The sequence below is a fragment of the Sturnira hondurensis genome, unplaced genomic scaffold (assembly GCF_014824575.4).
Source record: "Sturnira hondurensis isolate 20B ecotype Veracruz unplaced genomic scaffold, ASM1482457v3 Scaffold0008196, whole genome shotgun sequence".
In the NCBI taxonomy this organism is placed as follows: domain Eukaryota; kingdom Metazoa; phylum Chordata; class Mammalia; order Chiroptera; family Phyllostomidae; genus Sturnira; species Sturnira hondurensis.
The window spans coordinates 18779382-18799134 of NW_028080827.1; the positions used below are offsets into that span (position 1 = coordinate 18779382).

Here is a 19753-nt window from a genome sequence, read left to right on the forward strand (position 1 = left end):
GGCACATCAGCAGTGTTTGACAAGCTGACTGGCTCTCCCGAGGACGGAACTGTCGTTAGGTCGAGTGGGAAACGACTACCTGATCTATAAATGATTACACAGAAGCAGGAACTGTCACCACCTTCTGAGGAGCTCGCGGAACTGGGATTTTAAACTGACTTGCAAAGCACTGCAACTCTCGGCTTCCTGGAACAGCCGGTGTATTATTCACAGGGAAAAAAGAAGGCAGAAGTTAAGGCACTTTATGATCTCAGGGGAAAAGAGAAGGTCTCAGGGACTCTGGCTATCACAGGATTTCAGACCATCCACGGTATCAGCCAGAAACATAACTCAAAGGGAAACGTAAGTAACTATTCAGATCTTCTGCCTGTCAGTTTGGAGGCCTGCAACTCCGTGAGGTCTTTCCACGGGCAAAATAAGCAACCAGGGTCACAGCTGCAAGCAACTCGGGTCGTTTAATCAAATACTTCTTTTTACACAGAGAGACTCAAATCAGCCCACCTGGATGAAGCTATTGTGGTAGAGGGAGCTGGTGATGCTCGGGGTAGGGAATGAGTAGTAACAAGAGGTGAGAACATGCAGCAGAGAACCCAGCACCGGTAAGAAACCGCGCACTCGGATGTACCTCAAGCAATAGAGCAGATCCAGGCCACGGTGCCGAGTGAGAGAAGCTGGGCGTGGAAGGTTTGTTGCACTAAAATGTATGTAAATTAAAAACAAATGCACAGAATGACACTACATATTTTATAGTGATGCATGCATATTTTAGAACATGTTCCAAACACATTAGAATGGATGAGTATGGGGGAGGGTTATAAGAGTCAGGGTTGGGGAAGGAGAAAAATCTCACACAGAAAGGCCACACAAAGCCTGAGGGTGACAAGAGCTAGTGACTGAGTGTTATGAACTCCCTGCACCTGCAGCCCACAAACAAGGAAAGAAAGAAACAGAGTCCCAGAGCGCTGAAGACAGGGCTTCTCAAACTCTAATGGGCATGCAAATGTCCTGAGGATCTGGTTACACTGCAGGGCTGAGTTGCAGGGCTGCTGCGGGAGCCAGGGCTCTGCACTGCTAACACAGAGTGGGGCGGGGCGGCGGGGGGGGGGGGGGGGGGGGGGGGGGGGGGGGTCATGGCGGAGACATAGATGCTGCTGGGCTATGGACCTCACTTTGAGCTTCAAGGACTTAAAAGATGTATCCAAGATCAAAAGTGAGCAGCAAAGTCCAAGTAAGAGCCTACAAATGCAATATGGATAAATTTCAAAATAATTATGCTGCATGAAAGAAGACAGACAAAAAGGAGTACATTATCATAATGTATGCTTTCATTTATATAAACTTCAAGAAGATGCATACTAATCTATAACGACAAAAGGCATATCAGTGGCTGCCTGGACACGCGGCTGGGAAGGGGCATGGATTACAAAGGAAACTTTGGGGGATAATGGATGTATTCACTGTCTTCATTATGGTGATAGGTTTTCCAGGTGTACACCTATGTCAACTCATCACACTGCACGCTTCAAATGTGCGCAGGTTACTGTGCGTCAGTTATGCCTCAGCAAAGCCGGAAACACACACACAAAATCTGTGTCCTCCCACGCCCACCCCACCACACTGATGGGGCCCTGTCTGCACTCCAAGCTGAGCAAGGTAGTTCGAGCTAGAAGGTGCTCCCCATGGCTGGAGCCCAGCCCTTTTCCTCCTCCGAAGCTGCCGCCTTCAGCCAGGGACCACCACCTCCCCCAGGCCTGCTTCGGGACCTGCGCCCCAACCCCACCCTTGTCTACCCTCCTCATCCATTCATCTCCTGACTCCAACAGTTGAAAATCCTTCAAGACAAAGATTATAAAGACCAAAGGCACACCCTGCCCCGGGGGCCTCCCACCTACTACTCCCTCGTTGGCTCTCACTGCCCCTCCAAGCCTCACTGACTTCCTTTTAGTTCTCCCAAAGCCGCACCTTTCCACCCACTTGGGATCTGTCTATGACGCTCACCCCCTGCTCCTACCTCCCGTGCCTGGTGAACTCCTATACATCCTCCAGTCCCAGCTCAGACGCCCCTTCCTTATGGTCTACCCTGCCCACCCCCAGCCCAGGCTCCTTTGCTCTACACTTTCCAAGAACCATGTTCCTTTCCTCCCAAGCCTGTGCTCCAGTCTGTCACCACTCACTGACCAGCAGGGGTGCTTGATGCGGGTTTTTCTCTTCCCCTGCACCATAAGCTTCAGTAGCAGGCGCCGCCTCCATCCCGCTTACCTCCTGTCCAGCACCTCCATACGGTGCCTGACACACGGGAGGTGCTCCTTAAATACTTGGTTGTTCAAAGTCTGTTTAGTAAACTCTCCAAAAGGACCTCTGGCCATCCCTAGGGAAGGATATTCCTGGGATCTGGGGACAGCATCTCATCTACAACCCAGACTCAAGTTCTGTGGAAAAGATCCGAAGCACAAGTGCATCAGAACATAGGTAATCTGAAAGTTCTCCCCCCAATTCAGCCCGATCCTTAACCTTCCTTTGTGAGCACACTTTGCAAAATGTAAACAGCACGTTTGCTTTCATGGGTTTTTTCCTTCCACAACTTCAACACCACGTTGTTTGTATATAATCATTTCCTTTCTGGGCTTGTATCCCAAACTTCGGCAGTGCCGGTGAGAGTGGGAAGACATAGTTCAGAGGACGATCGATTGGACCTAAACAAAAGGCCCCTCGGGTGAGGCTGCTAAGCCTGGGACTTGCTCCCAGCCCAGATCAAAGACTCAGAGGGGCCACCCCAAAGGGGGTGGGGTCAGGAGCAGAGACACCAGGAGAGAACAGGGTGCTTTGCAGGGAGCAAAGGAGAGAGCGCAGTGGGTTGAAGCCTGGTCAGCAGCCAGGTGCCGGGGAAGCAGAGCCAGGCAGGGCTCAAAGGGTTGGGCAAACAGCCAGGCGTCTGGAAACCCAGAGGGTCTAGACTACCTGCAAGCAGCCCCAACTCCCACCCCTGCACCCTCCCATCATGCCTGCTCTTCTCTCTGCCATAGCACTCCCCTGGCCCTATTGGTACCCCTGGTTCTGTCTCTTCCCAAATCCTGCCCAGGTATAAAGACTACCTCAGCAGCTACCTGGAGGGCATGGAGGGTAGCCCTCTGGCGTTTTCATCATCAGTTCAGCGACACCTAGCCAGGTGGGGACATGGACATGGTGAGGGGCTTCCCTGACACACCCTGTGATTCTTAGGCTTCTCCGTTGTTTGAGATGACATGGGGGAAGGGAAGGAATTTCACAGCACAGCCTGTCTGAAAGTCAGCGAGAGATTCATGGTGAGCTGTCCCTGAGGTCCGGGGTACGACCCTGGAGCCCAGAGGTTTGATAAGAGGAGCAGCCTGTACTGGCTTCTGTCCGCTGTCCCTGGAGTGCCAAGTGTCCCTCTCTCCCAAGCTAATTGCTGAAGACCCGGAGGGTGGTGATGCTGTGGGCATCCCTTCTCTGCCACAAGCCATCAGAATTGGCCTCCGTGGTGACAAAGCTGGCATCCTTCTCTGAAGGCTTACAGGTCACCTAAGGTGGCTCCAGAAATAAGGCTAGAGGACAGGAAGCCGGCCAGGCAGCTACAGAGAGTGAGAGGTCATCCTCAAGAAGAGGTGTGGCCACGTGGCGTGTGTCTAGCTATGGGCGTCCTCTTCTTCTCCCTCACTAGGGAACCGGCTGTCTGCCCCTGACTGGTCCTGACCCCAAGCCAGTCACCATGCTGAGTCTCCACCCGCTCACCCAGTGGCTGGGGAATGAAACCCAAAGCGGAATTTCACCCCCCTTCCCCGCCGTGCTAATAACAAAATGTTAACTAATTAATGGACAGTTTATAAATCACTTTCAGTCCTACTTGGCAGCAAAGACAAACATGATTATAATCCTCTTGTAAAAGAAGAAACTGAGGCTCAAATGGGGTTAAGAAACTTGCCCAAGGACACAGGGCTAGTGATGACCGAGCCAGGGCTTACACCAGAGGGGACAGCAACTTTGAAGTGAGTCCCATCTACCTTGTTGCCCCAGCTCTGCCCCCTACCAGCTGTGTGATGTTGGGAGGGTTACTTAACCTCTGCAAACCCGTTTCCTTCCCTAATGATTCATTAATTACTACCCATCTCACAAGGGACAAGGGGAAATAAGACAGGACGTAATCTATGAGAGTGCTAATACACAGAAAGCAGTTATAAATGTTTGTTTCTTCTTTCCAATTCCAAATCATAAAACGTATTGCTTTGGGCCAGTTCCAAAATGGAGGCTGCAAAGGACTTTGCAGTGAAAGAGGAAGCCCGTTCTTGAGAAAGTGGAATTGAGGGACACGCCTGGCCAAGCACTTCTGTCTTCAGCCACCTGGGCTCTACGGCTCCTTCTTTGCACCCCTTCCCTGCCCCCTCCTTCCAAATGCATGGAAGCCCATTCATTGCCCACTAAGGGCACAGTCCACTGCTGACCCCAAGACTGGCCACAGCTGGACTTACAACCAGGGACCAGCTGTGAGGGAGGCTTTCCTTACACCCCAACCTCCGATTCCCATGGAAAGGCTGCAAGTGGCTGGTGACAGTAGAGCAGCCTTGCACGCTCACGCGCACAGCACTCCCTCTCCCATCTGTTACCCATTTCCCCTCTCCTGTAGCCCTGGCAGAGGGGCGGTGAAGCAGCCGGCAGCCCATTTTACAGGGAGGGAAGTCACAGAAGGTTGCCCAGGGTCAGGAGTCCAAATTTCTGTCCACCTCCATGTCCCATCCCAGTGCCCTTCCCACTGAGTCCCATGTGCTGCTCCCTGAGGGCCCCCGGCTGGTGCCAAACCTAAGCCTCCCTGTGTCAATGTCAGTTCCATGGCATTCCAATAGCTGAGCTGGAGTTATGTAAGAGAATCACCTTGCGTTTAGGAAACCCGCATTGAAATATTTATGGGTAGAGGAGCATCACATCTCAATGATCACACACACACACACACACACACACACACACAGACAGGGCTTCCTGGCCTCGGCACAACTGCTTTAAGGCTGCAGAATTCAGTACGGGGAGCAAGGACTGTCTCGTGCACCCTAGGATATTCAGCAACATCCCTGGTCCCCACCCACTGGATGCCAATAGCACCCACCCCCTCACTCAGGCATCATGACCAAACAGTCTCTGGACATCGCCAAACGAGGGCAAAATCACTTCCTAGCGATGGACCAGAAAGGGAGAGAAAAAGCACACATGTCGAATGTTAACCTTGATTTTCTTAACTTTCCTGTGAGTCTGAAGTAATTTCCAAATAAAAAGTTTTTAAAAAATTATAGTACTTAAATCAGGAAAGGAAAGGGAAGGGAAGGAAGGGGAAGGAAGGGGAAGGGGAAGGGAAGGAAAGGAAGGGGAAGGGAAGGAAGGGGAAGGCAAGAAAGGGGAAGGGAAAGGGATGGGGGGAGGGAAGGAGACCTAGCCAGGTTACCAGTTCTCAGTCTCAGCCCAAAGGCCCTAAATCCCTTCAGTCACAGGCTACGGCTCCCACAGCAGCCTGTGTCAGACAGAGCCTGCCAGACCCTCCAAACCCTGTGCTCAGCCCGGAGGAAGGTGCATGAATATCCACCAGATAGATGAGGAGCCCATGGCTCTGAGGGAGGAGCCTAAGTGCCCCAGGACTTGAGCACAGTGGGCAGACTCCAGGCCCTGCTCCGTACTTCCGCTGACCTGCCCCTTTGCTCCCCCTTGAGCACAGAATGGGCACTGGGTTCTCCCAGCCTCCACCAAACACCTCACCTCTAGGGATGCCTTTGTAAAAAAAAAAAAAAAAAGAAAGAAAGAAACCACAAAAGTTAATCGCATGTGCATTTTTTCTTTATCCTCCTTTCCCAAGGGGCATTGCTGGGCTGGGCAAAGTTGCCTTTCAGATGTTTCCAAGTCAGCAGATTTTGCCTCTGGCCTTCGCCTTAAGGTCTGTGATTATTCTGAGTCAAACTGGCTAGCTGCCTTGAGGAGCAAATTGGTTATCCAGGGGGAAAATACCCCAAACTTTCAAATTAATAAATAAATTTTAAAACAAGACAAGGAAGGTGGTGGGGGAGAAAGGAAAAGTAAGTTGCACAAATGCAAATTAGAATTATTTAAAAATTAAAAGTTACTCTAAATTATTTAACCTAATTACCACCCAGCTCTCCTAGGGAGACAGCCGTGCGTGTTCTGTGGAGCAGGGAGGATGAAGCGGAATCCTGGGGCACCCACGCGGGGAGGCCCAAGAACCAAAACACCTGTGAGTTGGGGCTGAGAGGGAGGGGGCTGTGGCGCAAACGACAGTGCAAAGGGGAAGCATGAGAAACATAATTAAGGTAGGTATTGCATTTCATGGTTTACAGCACACTTTCTCATTTTTATTTAATCCTCACACCCACCCTAAGGCCCGCATTGCTATCCCCACTGTACATGTGAGACACCAAGGTCCACAGCCACACAGCCAGTCAACAGTATGCCCAGGCCTGGAGCCCTGCTCCCCCTGCTCCGGCACAAAGGCCCGGGAGGACAGTGGGAGGAGACAGCAGGAGACCTATGGAGTCAGACCAACCGGGTTCAGATTCTACTTTGCCGCTTCCCTGCTGAGTGACCTAGGGAAAGAAATCTCGCCCCCTCCCCCCGCCCCAGCCTATTTCCTCAAGTGGAGGAGGGGGATGATACTTATATCTCATGGGAGTGAAAGAGGGTTTCAGGAGAGACGTAGCTAAGGCACTTGACACTTAGGAGGAATTCAATGAATGGAGCCCTTTCTAGCTCTGAGGACCAAGTGGGGAAGACCAGGGCCATTAAATCACCACGCTAGCCCTGAACTGGTAGACCAACCGGGCACACACTGGAATCGCCAGATAGCTTTTAAAATTCCTGAAGCCCAGCCGCTGAGGCTCAGTTGGTTGGGCATCATTCGGCAAAGCAAAAGGTCACAGGTTCGATCAATTCCCCAATTCCCCGTCAGGAGCTCAGGGCGCATGCTTGGGTTTCGGGTACAGTCCCTGCCAGGTTGGGGAGTGTAGGAGAAGCAACCAATCCATGTTTCTCCCTCTTTCTCCCTTCCTTCCTCTCCCTCTAAAAATAAATAAGTAAAATATTTTTTTAAATCTCCAAAGCCCACGCAGGCTCCCAGAGCAATCAAACCAGAGCCTCAGCCTCTCGGCGAGGCTGATGCGCAGCCCCTGTCGAGGGCCTTTGTGCCAGAAGAGTTCAGGGGAGACACTAAGGGGGCATTTCTCAAGGGCTCTAGAAGGGACTATGTAGAATGTCCCTTTTCATGACTGAGAAGGAAACAGGAAGAGTCTGGGGGACTTTCTAGAGGCCCTGCCCCAACACGTATGTGAACAAAACAAGCTCAGTCCCAGGTCAGTAGAATGGACAAGGAGTACACGATGAGGAACAGCAGGTGACCATGAGACGGCACCTTCAAAATGCCAGACAAGGACCTGTCAGACGTCCTTGCCCACCTGAGACCCTCAGAGGGACACTCCAGATGACCTGACGGCCCCACCCCACTCTGGACCTTAGGACATGCATGCCATGGATGGTGGGGTGGGGGCGGGGTGACTCCATTCACCCAGCCCATGGGTACACTGAGCTTCACAATGCACCCTCGCAGGCCCTGGGCACTACTGAGAACTTCAATTTCCTTTCTATTAATCCAGGAAGGGTCTAATTTGCATGTAATTTGCATAAATTTGCTTGTTTCAATTCAAGAAAGACAGCAACACCAAGCAGGTGAGATAAAATAAATTGGCTTATTTATTGTCCCTCCTGCTGCAATTGTATTCCAACCTAACATCATAGTGCTCACAGGGGAGAACCTAACCCTGCCGCCCCGAGAGGACCTGGGGTGGGGGTGAGGGAGGGAGTGGGGAGGTGAAGGCACACCCTGGCTGGACTTCCGGGGACAGAGGAGAAGTGGTGTTCTCCCCACAGATCAGACCAGGTGTAAGATGGGGGGGTGCCGCAGGTGGAGGGCCAGAGCGGTTTCCCTGTTTCGATCGTACTGCTGAATGTAAAACCCTAATTCTGCTGTCCTGTCCTGCAGCAGGGGCCCCAGTCTGTCCTGACCCCAGACTGGAGGAAGGCCTGCTCTTCAGAATGGTCATTTCATGCAGATAGACACAATGCCAAGGCCAGAGCATGAAAGATCCAGCTTTTAAGGCCCCTCCTGACTCTAAGCTTACACAGGGGCTTCAGTTGATGCTTTGCATCACATAGTCGAGTGGAAAAGTCCATTATATGAACAGCTGGCACCATAATTCCTCTTGGGGAGCAAACCGTCTCCAGGGAAAGGAAGCCTGTGATAGGCTGCCTGTGGATGCGGACCCAAAGGGGGCACTGCAGAGAGGGTGCACGGAGAGGGCACCAGAGAGCAGATGCTCTGAAGGGGGCCCCTGTGGGGTGGCTCCATGGAGAGGGCGCTGTGGAGAGGAGGCCAGGGACAGGGCACCACAGGGAGGGTGGCTGTCTGCTTCTTTCTGAGAAGAGAGAAAGGCAAGATGGGATGAAGCCCAGGAATGATGAGGGTGAGTCCCTGAGGTCAAGGTGGCTTCAGACTGAGCTGTAAGCCCAGTGTGGATGTGACCTCTGTACTGCTGTCCATTCCCAGGAATCTCGAGAGCAGTGACCTCAGTGGGCAGCCCCTGAGCCCCACCCAGGGGCAGCAGCGCCCCTCTTCAGAGTGACCACACACCTAACCTCCCTCCCCTCCAAGCAAGAAAGCTCTGTGCTGCCTCAAAGGGCACCTGTGCTGGTGCGCCCTGCCTGCCAGCTGAGCTGTCTCTGGAGCCCATTCATGGCTCCCTGCCTTCAAAGGATGGTAAACTCGTTTGTTTTCTCCTCTACCTCTTCATTCAAAGAAAGGCCCAAAGGCTAGGAAATGCTGCTTCTGGAAACAATTAAATGGCTCACAGCTTCCCTCACCTGGAAAGGAGCTGGCTTTGGAAGTGTACATCCCTGCCTTCTGCATCCTGATGAAAGGGCAGCGGTGCAAACCAGTAACTGGTACCACCAACTGGGCCTACTTCACAGAGGAGACAGCCTGGCCTGGAAAGACACGCCAGTCTGATGGCAGCACACGGCCCCTGGCCCCAGGGGGAAGACAGTCCCTGTGCACTACCCCCCCAACCCTGTTGTACTACCCCCCACCCCGCCCCCAGCTCCCTGTCTGATGCAGCAGGTGCATCTCTGGGCCCCGCCCTGTGGGAGCACTCTACCAGACAGGAATACCCAGTCCTTGCCTAAAAGACCCATAAGTACTTTTGGCGATGGTGAAAATGTTTTTTTTTTACTCCAGAGCCACTGCGATTCTACATGTCTGTGACCACACGCTCCTGGCTACTCACGGCGGCAGACTGAAGCACACTCATGCGTTTCTGTGGCTGCCTCTGTTCAGTGCCCAGTGACTCCCTTAGTCCCTTCAAAGGCTTCCCACTTTATTCACTCATTTATGCAACAAAAGTTGGTTAAGCACCTACTATGTGCCAGGCACTGTCTTAAGCACAAGTGTACACTATTAAGCAAAGTAGGTACAGACCCTAAATTCATGGAGCTTATAGTCCTCTAGGAGAGAAATATTAATAGAATAATCACTTAAGAGTATAAGTACTCACTATAATACAGCTTTATTAGTTTGCTGGGGCTGCTGTAACAAATACCACAAAAAACAACAGAAGTGTATTTCTTGACTTCTGGAGGCCAGAAATCCAAGACCACGGTACTGGCAGGGATGGTTTCTTCTGGGACCTCTCCCCTTGGCTGACGGATAGCCGTCTCCTAGCTGTGCCTTTGCATGGTCTTTCCTCCATGTCCTCAGCACCCCTTCCGATAAGGTCCCCAGTCATGCTTGACTTGGCCTTACCTATATGGCCTCATTTTACTCTAATCACTCTTTAAAGGTCCTATGTCCAAATACAGTCATTCTGAAGTACTGGGGGTTACAAGGTCAACATATAAATTTGGGGGGGATATGATTCAGCTCATAACAACATTCTGTGAAATAAAAGTTCAGATATGTATAATTGTGAGAGCAGGTAACACGAACCTTACTCATCTGGGAGGTCACTGAAGGCCTTTCTGAGGAAGTGACATTTGAGTTGTGTCTTAGCCTCGGTTCCCCCAAAGGCAGACCCTGGGACGAAGGCATGCATGCAGGTAGTTTATCTGTGAGGCGATCTCAGAGGGCAGGAGACAGGGCCAGGAGGAGAGGCAGCCACTACAAAGGTGCGTTGTGGAGTTGGCCAGTGCTAGAGGCAATTGGGCTCATTCTGCGGGGACTCTTCAGGAGCATCCCAGAAGTATCCGCCCAGGAAATCAAACGGAGAAGCATTCGTCCATCCCCGTGATTCCCGGTGGTTAGGGATGGCCACACCAATGCTAACTCTCCTGCACTCGGGGTCAGAAAAGTCCTGGGGTAGGGAGCGAGAGGCATGGGCAGTGGACCAAGGTGAGACCTGTCAGGTCACAGCTGTGCAAGGCCAGTCAAAGCCTGTGTGGAACTGGTCACCAGAGCAGGGGCTGCAGGAGGATGTGGGGGTAAGAGGGATGACGGTACACCCCGAGGCATCAGCACAAGCTGTAAGCTCAGGGTGACTAAGGGTTTGCCAGTGAAGGGCATGGCAGGAAGAGCTTTCCCAGCAGAGGAAACTGTGTGCAAGATGCTAGGGCAGAAGGGAACACAGACACTCAGGGGAGAAGCCATGGTGGGAGATGAGGGGAGGCAGGCAGATGCCAGACAACGCAGGCCCGTGACGAGGATTTGGATTCGGAACATTATCCTTAGAGGGATGGGACCTATTGAGGGGCTGTAAGTGAGGGTAGGGAGAGCCCCCCAACAAACGTGTGTTTTAAAAGTTTACCTACTTGGTAGAGACAGGCTTGGAGTGAAAAGCATGACTATTTTGTGACTTTACTGAAGGGTGGCATTCATCCCACCTACTTTCAACCACGAATGAAGGTGACCAAACCCAAAACCATTGAACTATTTCCTGTGGCACCTGGAAGTGCATCCTGGTTTGAAATGCCTTCCTGAGAGGGAAACGAGTTAAGCAGGAGGAGGGGGATGCCTCCTGGGGAAAAAAGGTGACCAGTCAAATCTTTTTGTAAATATGCTCAGGACACAGCTCTCGCAATAAATGAGTGATGTTTGCTAACAGGGAGCCCTTACTTATGGAGCGCTTTCAGCAGACATACCTTACCTGGTTTACCTGAGTGTTTAGGATTGCTTATGGTAAATAAATATGGAAAGCTATGAATTTATGGAGCGTGCATCCCCTTGTCACTGTGTAAGATCTGAGTATGAAGTTGAGATGTTTCAAAGCCAAACTAGCTCACTTCTGGGGCATAATGTAGTCCCGGGCAGTTCTTAGAGACCTCGTATGTAAATCTGGGCAGAGGAAGTCCTGATGGGATCAAAAAGGACTTGGTAGGTGGCTATAACGGCCCTAGAGACCTCTACCCGCCTCACTTCTGCCTCCTGTGGTCTTGAAATTATTCATAAGTCTTGATACAGGGTGAAGTCTCTGATTCAAGACAGTCTGGTTTGACGACTGGGTGTTTTGTGTCATCTCAATAGGGCAACATGCACAGTCTCATCTCAGGTTCATTAAATGCGCGTTTTCTCCACCCTTCAGACTGCTGTCTTCCAGAGGGATGTTTTTAGATTCCAACTACATCCCCAAAGTCTCAAAAACTCCTTTGTCCTTGACTGTGTCCTAATGTAGCAATTTTCAACTCACGACACATATAAACTAATTACTAAAATTCTGAGGCACACCAAAAGATATATTATTAAAAAATAGGTACTTTAGGTCAAGAGGGAGGCATAGGCAGACACAGCTTGCCGCTTCACACAACCACATCAAAATTACAAAATTACGATTAAAATATAAAACAACCATCACTCAGAACCATTAGAAATCAAGATGAATGGGAGTCTAACAACTAAAGACAGAATTAAAGACACCACATTCACCACATCAGTCTGAATTAAAGACACCACATTCATCCAGACTGATAGGAGGGGTGCAGACACGGATCGAACTGGTCCCACACCCACCTGTGGTGAATAAAAATTCTGGAAGGATATCTTGGGAGCGAGGAGTCCCAGCCCCTCACCAGCTCCCGACCCCCCAACCCAGGGTTCTGGTGGCAGGAAAATAAGTCCCCAAAAAGAATGGCTGCAAAACTCAGCAGGGATTGACTTGGTGGAAGAAACTTCTGGAGCCCCAAGCAGTTCCTCTTAAAGAAACCACACAGGGACTGACCTACTCAGACTCACTCCCAGCACTGGGTTAACAATTTGAAAAACACCAGTGGCATTGAGGGAGAAACTGAAGTGTCTGGCATCGAGGTCAGCAGAAGCCCTTGTTCCTGTTCTAAACCCTCCCCCACAGAACGAGTAAGCTGGTGCCATATCTGAGACTCCATCAGTCTGGCTAACACCGTTTGACTTGCCTCAGAGACCCCCCAGCAACTCTGCCCCACCCAACTTACAGCCACACACAAGCTGCTTTTCCATATAAATGGCTGGTCTTGCCTCATGCTTGACAATTTCCTAAATTCTCTCAAACAAGCCACAGCTGGCTTCAGTGAGCCCTAAGCCCAGCACTAGCAGCAGGCAGTCTAGCCAGATTCACAGCTTGGTTTCACCTGGAGTTCTCCAAGCCCAGGACAAGTAGCAGCCATCTCAGATTGCTTTATAGCTCAGGCAGGGTGGCCCAGGGCAAAACGCAGGTCAGGGTTGATGTTGGCCTGCATCACCGAGGAAACCCCAGGGTCAATGCACCTAGTGGACAACTATGGACCACACTGGAGCACCACCACCATGCCCTGCACAGCTGATCCTCCCAAGAGGGTGCAGGTTGGTGGTCAGTGGTCACAGCCAGTCCTTGCTGACTGCTCTGGGTAAATCTCTCCCAATGATCTGCCAACAGCAACCAAGGCTCAACTGCAAGAAAGGGGTGTGTGTACTCAGCCCACACAAAGGGTGCACCTCAAGTACCCAGCTTGGTGATAGGGGACCCTATCTGAGGAAGCCTGTGCCACAGGCTCTACAAGACACCTACTGCATTAGGCCACACTACGAAGACATGGAGGGAAAGCAGCACTACCTAATATGTAGAAATAAACACAGGGAGACTGCCAAAATGAGGAGACAAAGAAATAATGGTCCAAATGAAAGAACAGATCAAAACTCCAGAAAAAAACTAAACAAAATGGAGATAAGCCATCTATCAGATGCAGAGTTCAAAGCACTGGTTATAAGGAACTTAATGAGGATCTCAGCAGCATAAAAAAGATCCAATCAGAAATGAAGGATACACTAATTGAAATAAAAAAACAATTTATAGGAAAACAGTAGTAGAGTGGATGAAGCTGAGAATCGAATCAATGATTTGGAACATAGGAAGGAAAAAACAACCAATCAGAATAACAAGAAGAAAAACAATCCAAAAAAGGGAGGACAGTATAAGCAGCCTCTGGAACAACTCCAAGAGGTCCAATATTTGCATCGTAGGGTTACCAGGAGAGGAGAGAGAGAGTAAAAAATTGGAAATGTATTTGAAAAAATAATGAAAGAAAACTTCCTTTATTTGGTGAAGGAAATAGACATGCAAGTCCAGGAAGCACAGAGAGCCCCAAACAAAGTGAATACAAGTAGGCCCACTCCAAGACATATCATAATAAAATGCCAATGGTTAAAGTAAAGAGAGAATCTTAAAAGTAGCAAGAGAAAAGAAGTTAGTTACCTACAGGGAAGCTCCAATAGGACTATCAGCTGATTTCTGAAAAGAAACTTTGCATGTTAGAAAGGTCTGGCAAGAAATATTCAAAGTCGTGAACAGCAGAGGCCTACAGCCAAGACTGCTCTGCCCAGCAAAGATATCATTTAGAATCAAAGGGCAGATAAAACGCTTCCCAGACAAGAAAAAAAAACTAAGGGAGTTCATCATCACCATACGACTATTATATGAAATGTTAAAGAGAGTAATCTAATAAGATGAAGATCAAAACTATGAACAATAAAATGGCAATAAATACATATCTATCAACAACTGAATCTAAAAAACAAATGAAGCCATCAAGAAGAACAGAGGTGGAATTATGGATTCAGAGTGTTTTGATGGTTGCCAGATGGGAGGGAGTGTGGGAGTGTGGGGGAAGAGGTGAGGGTATTAAGAACTACAAATAGGTAGTCACAGAATAGCCATGAGGATGTCAAATACAGTATAGAAAGTGGAGTAGCCGAAGAACTTACATGCATGACCCATGGACATGAACAGTGGTGGGGGGATCGCCTGAGGGAATGGGGGATGCTGGGTAGAAGGGGACAAATTAAGGACAACTATAATAGCATAATCAATAAAATATTACTTAAAAATAAAATAAAATCAATAAACATCAAAAACAGGTATATTTTTTATTCATTCACACCAGACGGCTACTGTTGTGTTGGCTGTTGAAATTTTTTTAACTTAACAAATCTATCAGAAAAGAGGTCAGTGCCCCTGACTGAACATTCAGTTATTGCATATTTTAAAAACTCCTGTGGCGCACCAGGTGAAAACAGCTGTCCTAATGCGTAGCTAGGAGTCTCCCACCCCGTTACCCCAGCAGGGGTTGAACGGTTGCTCGAGAAGGGACCCTTTTTATTCATTCTCCCTCAGCCCCTCCCCTCCAAAGGCCTCTGGGTTTCAAGAGAGCTTGCTCACAGAACAAGTTACACTTACCAAGAAAAAATTAAAATAGTTTTCCAACTTTAAATTAATCAAAGACATTCATAATTACCATTTGAGAGCTTCTGACCAGCGTGAAACTACCTACCACAGAACTTGACAGCATTTCAGATAAAAGCAGAGAAAAATGGCCTCTTTACACTGATAAATGTTCAATGGCAGGGAGGGGGGAATTCTTTTTCAAATTTTGGATATACTTCTTAAAGGGACCCCAGGTTAGAAACCACTGCTATATATATTCCTTTATTCTCATTCACTTTGTCTCACACCTAACATTTCTCTGACCGTTCAAAAGCTCTTCAGTTGTCCCCGTGGTTCATGTGCTCCCCACCTTCGTACTTTACCACCCATAACGATCGTAATGTCTGAAGCTCGCAGAGAATATTGACTTTCAAATCCCATGTAAAAATGTTCAGTGATCATCTTGGAAGGAACCCACTGGGCGAGACCCTGAGCCTGCCCACAGGCCCTTCTCCCCACACCCGGAGGTCCTGCTGGCGGCCTGGGCCCCGGCCTGCCACCGGCCCGCCACCCGGCCCGCCACCCAGCCCCTCCACAGCAGGCATGCTCCCAAGGGGAGTGAACGGAGTGGACAAAGGGATCTGTGGCTTGCTGGGGGGAAATTAAATCTCCTATTCATATTACTTGTTCTAAAAGGAGAAAACCATCGCTTCTCAGCCTTTTGGCTAAGATCAAGTGTAGTATCTGTTCTTATCAATTTAAAAGGAGAAAACCGCTTTTATTAAACACTAAGTGTGCATTGACAAGCAGTACATGCATGACTTTATTAATAGACTTAAATATATTCGGGTGGAGCTCAAAACTTTTTTGGAGAGCAGCGGACAACCCAAATCATGTAAATGCCACTGAGGAGAGCACTGTTCCACCCCTGCCCTCCTCTCTCCGTCCTCTCCTCCCACCCTTCTCAAACTCCACTCTGTTGCCACCTGCTTCGGCCCCTGGCCTGCCCTCCACCCAGTCTCCTGGGCCCGGTGCTTCAGAGGCTCCTTGTGTGCTGACCAACCATCAGATGGGTCTGGACCCTGCTCCCCAGGCCGGCCCCAGAGACTGTGACCCATTTCCTGAGCCCGAAGCCTAGCTCAAGGCCCAGGGCTCTACTTGCATGGGTGATTGTGTAGTCAAGACATATCAATAATATAATATCCCTTAAGTGTCATATAGGTAGTCAAAACTAAAAAAAAAAAATCTAAATACCTACCAGTGGGGTTTGAAGGAGAAATAAAGCTTAGGGTACATCTATGAGATGCTGTATTGTGCAGCCATTAAAAATTATATTCTCCAGAAACTTCTAACAGCGTGGGGCCATTTTCAAGCTGTAACATCAAGGGCAAAGGCAGGCCTCAAAACTTGTAATCTCAGCTATGAAATTGCAGATTTGTGTAGGAAAACAAGCCTGGAAGGAAACTGGCGGAGATGTTACTGGAGGCTTCCTCCGCCCTTTGTCAGGGATTTGACAAGTACTCGCGGTCCAGCACTGAGCTGGCCCTGAGTGCCGAAGTCAGGGCTAGCTCTGGCTTTCCACCTGACGTGTTTCTGGGCTTCTTTCGTTTTCTGCAAAGAGCAAGTTTTACTTGTACATTTATAAAAATAAAAGAGAACCACATAATGTTTTTCTTATAAAAGCTTATACTGTGAATCCAAAGACTTTTTTTGAAAATCTGAATTGTATGTACTGATTCCTGCTAGCTTACCACATTTTTTTTTCTCCTTGTAACAATCTCTAGGGGGTAACTGGGTATTATTTCCTCTAGAGAAAGGTGCTTTCCCTGGGTAGTTATGCTCCCTAGAAATCCAGGGATCTTCCCTCTCATCATTAGTTACCCTCCCCTACCCCAGGGCCAGAGAACCCCAACATCAGTAACTGAGCCCAAATTAGCAGAGGGGCCATGACACATCGGCTGCCCCTCCACTGGCATCCAGGCATACAAAGTGGTTATAACGCCGACAGGAAGGAGTGAAGTTAGACATAAAGCAGAACTTTCCTTTCAGCAGGTTGGTTACACAATGGAGTGGGAAAGATCCCTCCTCCATGAGACTCAGGAGTGGGCTGGGTAAGAGCAGGCCCACTTGGAGCCTCCTTCCACCCGTAAAATCCCAGTGCGTCTCCATGGAGTCCTGAGGGGGTCTTGTCCCCAGGAGTTACTGCTGCTGAGATCCAAAGCACCCCTCAGCCTCCGTGCTGGCAGACAGAAGTGTTTAGAACAAACCCAGCTGGCCAGGCTGCCCCAACATGCCCCCCTCACCCAGGAGGGTCTGTGTTCAGGTCCAGGTGGCCTCTAGGCCACTCAGGGCCAGAGGAAGGGGTTCAGATGCCCAGTGACAGACCTGGAACAGAAGCCCTCACTCCTTGGCTAATCAGCACTCAAAACGCCTTGGACCCCAGTGAGGCCCATGCTTCACACCGAGCCCCACTCACGCCTTCTCCCTCCAGGCCTCAGCCACAGTAATGCAGCCCCTCCTCCAGTTTCAGGGCTCCCCTGTGCCTTCCTCTTCCTCCAGGCCTAATGTGGGCTTAGAGAGGCTGTTCCAAGGATGAGGAGGGAGCTCCACCTTATAGCAACTCTCAGAATGGGGTGGGGGAGAGGACAAACCCAAAGAAGGTAGGAGACCAGAAAAAAAGGGCAGGCGCACAGTGGGACTAAGGCCAAGCAGAGCAGTGCAGGAACATGTACAAGATGAGAAGGTGACGTGCTGAGCAATGAAAATCACAGATAAACAAGGAGTATGTGGGGGGGGGGGGGCGTCTCACAAAAGAACTAGTACTACCCTGCAATGGGTGTGCATACTCCCACCCAGGCACTGTTTCCCTCAGTGATGTCTTGAACACCTTGAACTGTTTCCTATGGTTTAAAGCCGGCATCCGGACCTTGCCAGTGGGTGGGGTGGCTTTCCCGAGTCCAGAAAGAAGAACGGCAGATGAGGGCCAAAGCCATTATCAGTGCCAAGACCCTAATGCACTTGCACACACACACATTACAGACTCATTCACACTCAACACACATACAGGCACAAATGCCACCTGTGTGTACATACCACACATGCATGCGTGTGGCATACACGGCAGACACACACACGCCCTCTCACAGCCAGCAGAGCAATCAAAGCCCGGTGCCAGTGTGGCAGCCCATTTGGACCCCTGTGTTTTCACAATGAAACCTTTAATGGCAGTGGAGAGCAATCACGCCCACGGTAAGTGGGCACCACGGCCCTCCACGCTGCGGTCAAGTTCCATTCTTCTCAGTAATAGCCACTCAGCCAGAGTGAAAAAGGGGGGTGTTCTCCTGTCCCTTCAGAGGGGACAGTACATTGCAGACTGCCTGATGGACTGCTACCCAATCTCCCACCACCCTCCAGAAGCCACAGCCGCCCCTGCCCCTGGCCTCCCCCCAGAGCCTGCCCACCCCCCTTCCCCTCTTCCCTCAGCGTCTCTGAGCAGCAACATCCCCCACACCCATCCTTAACTGCCGCCCAACACAGAATGCTGAGGAGGTCCTTCCCTACCTGGAAGCTTCCCTTTGTTCCCGTGGTTGGGTTTCCTCCAGGACTGGCTGCCAGGCAGGGCCACACTCCTCTCTCCCGGAGCTCTGGGCCCCAAGGGGAGGTGAGTGTCCTGCCAAAGGGAGACGGCCCAGCCCAGCTGGTACCAGAGCAGGGAATGAAGAACGTGCGAACAGTGACAGAGAAAGATATCGCTCCCTTTCAGCCTTCATGACCTGGTCCTTCCACCCCCAAGGATCGAAAGGAACTGAGCGGACGCATCCAGCCCAGGAGACAGCCACTGCTCCCTAACAACCCCACGCCAGCCGACACTCAATTCACAACTCAGACAGAGGGGCTCCTGCAGCTTTAACTCCCAAACATCAGCCCCGGCTCCCACACCCTGACCCCTGCCTCTCTGCCCACCCTCAGCAAGTGCCTCCTGCAACCCCACCCGCCTGAGCCTCCCCAGGTGGGGCAGCAGCTGAGACCCCCATAGAGATCAGAGCTTGGGTTCACTGGGTGCCAAGCCACACACGCAGGCCACAGTGCAGTAGTTGTGGAGCCTGATAAATCCTCTGTGGCAGATGGAAAAAGTCACTTTGCATTGCACCCTCCACCCTGTCTGGTTTCTCAAGAGGCAGCATGAGTCAACTTTTGTCCTTTCGTTTGGAACTGGCAGTGAGGAGGTGGGGGGCTCCAGGGCACTCTGGTCAGACTCTGGAGCCCAGTGAAGGAATTAGGACACAAAGCCCAAGTTGCCCTGAGCACGGACAGGAGTTCATGAGGGGTGACCCTTCAGGCCCCCTTCCTGGGCCGTGACATTGCCTGCTGACAAAAAGATATGATTCCAAGGAGGACTCTGATCTCAGAGGGAAACTGAGTCAGGCAGCCCCGGCTTTGACCCCTGGCCCTTCTGCTCTTTCCTCTCCACTCCATCAAAATTAACCAGAACAAAAAGTTAGAAATAATCACCCAGATTAAACAAAACAAGAGACCAAGTAATGCACTGATGTATGATTCTTAATTGGAGCTTGGTTTGGAAAAAACAAACTATAAAAGACATTTGGGGGACAACTGAGAAAACTTTATTATAAACTGGGTATTAGAAGATACTAGGACATTATTACTTTGTTAGTAGTGATAACATTCTGGTGAAAATGTTAAAAATGTGTTTATGTTTTGTAGATGTACACTGCCATGGTTAAGAGTCAATATCATGATGTAAGTTACTTTAAAATGGTCCTGCAAAAAAGATAATAGATGAAGCAAATACAGAAAAATGTTCACAATTGTTCAGTGTTAGTGGTGGTATATGAACTTTAATTGTACTACTCTTTCCCTTTTCTATGACTTGGAAGATTTTCATAATAAGAAGCTAAAACAAAAACAAATTTAAAAAACAAGCACTTTTAAAAGAAGGAAGCAGAATCACAAGAATGCTCCCCGACTCTGTGGTGCCGGCGGCAAACCAGGTTTCAGCTGCGGGGTGGCTCCTAGTAGAAACGGCCCGTGCTCGAAGT

General features: G+C 50.0%; 1 protein-coding gene and 1 pseudogene across 11 annotated transcripts in view; one reads left to right on the forward strand and one right to left on the reverse strand.

The window, feature by feature from the left end:
• The window catches only part of MEGF11 (multiple EGF like domains 11), a 354305-nt gene that overhangs the window by 281112 nt on the left and 53440 nt on the right, over positions 1–19753 (reverse strand). The gene's annotated exons all lie outside the window — the stretch shown is intronic.
• Positions 15399–15560, forward strand: LOC118992676 (uncharacterized; annotated as a pseudogene).